The sequence below is a fragment of the Panthera leo genome, chromosome B1 (assembly GCF_018350215.1).
Source record: "Panthera leo isolate Ple1 chromosome B1, P.leo_Ple1_pat1.1, whole genome shotgun sequence".
Lineage (NCBI taxonomy): Eukaryota > Metazoa > Chordata > Mammalia > Carnivora > Felidae > Panthera > Panthera leo.
This window is the reverse complement of record NC_056682.1, coordinates 265980-269611: the sequence shown is the minus strand read 5'-3', so window position 1 is coordinate 269611 and position 3632 is coordinate 265980.

Genomic DNA, 3632 nt, shown 5'->3' with positions numbered 1-3632 from the left:
ATGTTGGGATTTCGTATTAATTTTCTGGGTCCGCCATCACAAATTACCACAGACTGGGTGGCTTAAGCAACAGAAATTGATTTATTTATTTTCTCACACTTTAGATCAAGGTGTGGCCAGGGTGGGGCTCCTCTCCCCGTGACTGGTGGAAGACCTCATTCCCACTGTCTTTACGTGGTCTTCCTTCTGTGTGTGTAGGTGCCCACTCTCTTTTTATAGGACACCAGTTATCAGAGTAGGGTTCCACCCCCCAAATCAGCTCATTCGACCTCCACTTTATCTTTCAAGATCTGGTATCCACTTATGGTGGTAGTTAGGACTTCAACGTATGGATTTTGGGGGCAAATCCATTCCATAACAGGTTTCTGTCTGTTGTACCTAGTCACTACCTACATGGGTTTTTTTTTCCTGTATGCCCTTGTCCCCATTATTTGCTCACACAGGGCTAATTCCAGTTTGCCCTTAGCCCAAGTTATAAATCTGTTTATTTATTTGTATAGGCTTGCATCTTCCCTCTACCTCTATACTCCAAGTTCCTGGCTCGCACTGGAATTACATCCTTAGAAGGCGCATCATAACCTCCAGGTGAGGTGAATATGATTACTCTCATTTCTAAAATCAACAATCTGAAGCTCCAAAGAGGGTAGGTCATGTTTCTGAGATCATAGTACTAGTAAGTGCTGTGTTTTTGATAATTCATTCTAATGGGCTCCAAAGCCCAGTTTCTTTCATCTACCACACTGTCCCCAAGATGAACGGGGAAAAGTCATACTTCAGCCTGATATATTGTAGGCAATGGTACGTGTAAAGCTGGTGTCACATTTCAGAATATGGGGTTAAGTTTAGAATCTGAGTAATTATACCCACAGTTTGAATTTGAATCTCACATCCTTTTATTTTTCACTGCTGCAATTTCTGTTATCTTTAATGATTATCTAAATGTATTCTTCCCTTGGTAAAATTTAGCCACTAAGAGTACTAAGAGAGTTTGTTTCCTTGTAAGAGGTCGGAATTATACAATGAATTCATAATGTCAAGGCAATAGCTGTTATTTTATCCTAAAATATAGAGGAAAAGGTCATTGCCCTTGTTGTAAGAGTTTACCATGTGTTATTGATAACATGCCTGAGCTCTATTGGTTAAAAACCGTTGTGGACTTTGAAAGTCAGTTATTTATAATTAAGAGAGTATTGTTCTCTCTTTGGGTGCAGCTGATTGTTTAAAATAGAACTTAGGATTTTTCTGCATAGATTTTATATTTCAGAATGAGCTTTGTTTTAAAAGGTATGTTATATTTGCATTCATGCAAGTTGTGCAATCATTAAATTGACATGAAAGCAGCTGTTAATAGTTGTCATTTGGACATGTAGATGGAAATAATATAGGTCATGGTGTGACTCCTTACACGTGGTGAGCTCTGGTTTCATTTGGCATTTCCAAACCATTGCCCTGAGCTTATGGATGTTGATCAAGTGGCCATGTAATGGTTGTTTTCAATTCATATCAGGGGTATAGAGATGATTCTTACGTTGTGTATGACGAAGTTGCTGGTTTTCTGCTTCTATGTCTGTGTAGCTCCTACAAAATAGAAGACTAGGGCATCTTATCGAAATTAATTTTGTTCAAAGTAAATGCACCTTGTGAATGAGCTGAAGGTTTAGACAATAGTCACTACCTTTGGAGTCTGATATTAATTTGTGAATTCCAAATTTGCATTTTTACACAATAGGGGCATCTGTGTGGCACAGTTGGTTAAGTGTCTGACTTCGGCTCAGGTCATGATCTCACTGCTCATGACTTGGAGCTCCGTGTTGGGCTCTGTGCTGGCGGCTGGGAGCCTGGAGCCTGAAGCCTGATTCAGATTCTGTGTCTCCCTCTCTCTTCCCCTCCCCGGCTCATGCTCTTTCTCTCTCTCTCTCTCTCTCTCTTAAATATAAATTGAAACATAGAAAATGGGTGTAGAATAAATCTGTAGACAGTAACATCCTTATAATGACTGCTGATTAAAACAAAGAAATAGCCTGAAACTCCAAGCATAAATTACTTTTGTTTCCCTAGGAAACCATCATATATCAGGTTGACCATTAAGCTTAATAAAATCATTAATCTTTTAGTAACTTGGAAAAGATAAGCATACTATCTTACCTAGTAAGTTTTGGTATATATCATTGTGGTAGACCTATTTTCTTTAATGATCAAAAAATTAATTTGAGGTCTCTTTTATTTGGGTATTCAGGATTAAGATAAGTAACCTAAGGCAAATGAATTAAGGCCATTTTAGAAATGAGCTGGAGTTAAAAATCCAGAGACTGGAGTCATGATAAAGATAGTTTGAACATTCCATTTCGTCAATAAAAAAAAATTACAGCTCCCGGATGACAATCATCATGTTGGAGGAGAGTTTCTGGGGTTCCCTCCACAAATGATACATGATTTTGAGTCAAGGATACAGCCTCACTGACTGTACTTTTACTGACATAATGGTTCAGATACCAACAACGTTGTCTGTTGGAATTGTCTTTTGCAAAACTGATATCCTTTCAGTTTTTGACATGATTAATTTACTAAAAAGAAAAAAAATGTTTCCTTCTTTCTGAACCATAATACCATTTGTATTTAGAGTTATCATTAAAAATAGTATTTGTAAAAATGGTTAATAAATTGAAAGTCAACATAAATTTGCTTGTGCAGTTATCAAATGGAAAACTGTTCCCAAAGCAGTTATTTTACGTTTTATAGGAAAACTAATCTTTTATGTCCTTATTGCATTTATGTTATATCCTCTTCACTTTTGTTTCATGCTATGTGTGTGTGTGTGTGTGTGTGTGTGTGTGTGTGTATGCATGTGACTAAGTGAAACGTGCAATATTTGGTCATTTAAAAAGTTTCACTAGTTTAGGCAAAGTCAGCCAGAAACAAATGCAATACATTATGTCCAAAGTAATCATGCAGATTTTCCATCATGAGAAATAGTTGATTTATCTCCAATGAATCTTCTTTCCTCTTTTCTTTTCTTTTTAACAAGCCAAGTCATAGGAGAATATTTACCTTCTGCTAACACTGAGGCAGGGCAAGAGCAGATTTGTGTCAGAGCACATTGTCCATATTTATGAGACACTAGGGAAATTAAGAAAGCCACTTAGTTACAAGGTTAGTGGGGACGCATGATTGACTCAGAGTTTTCAAAAAATATTCTGTTGGGAAGTCTTTTATTTACTGGGTTAGTTTTTTTTAATTTTTCCTTTTTTTTATTTTTTAAATTCGCATCCAATTTAGTTAGCATAATGTGCAAGAATGATCTCAGGAGTAGATTCCTTAATGTCCCTTATCCATTTAGCACATTACCCCTTCCACAATCCCTCCAGTAACCCTCTTTTTATTCTCCACATTTAAGAGTTTCTTATGTTTTTCCCCTCCCTGTGTTCATATTATTTTTGCTTCCCTTCTCTTATGTTCATCTGTTTTGTATCTTAAAGTCCTGATATGAGTGAAGTCCTATGATATTTGTCTTTCTCTGACTAATTTCGCTTAGCATAATACCCTCTAGTTCAATCCACATAATTTCAAATGGCAAGATTTTATTTTTTTGGATTGCTGAGTAATACTCCATTGTGGATGCATATATACATACA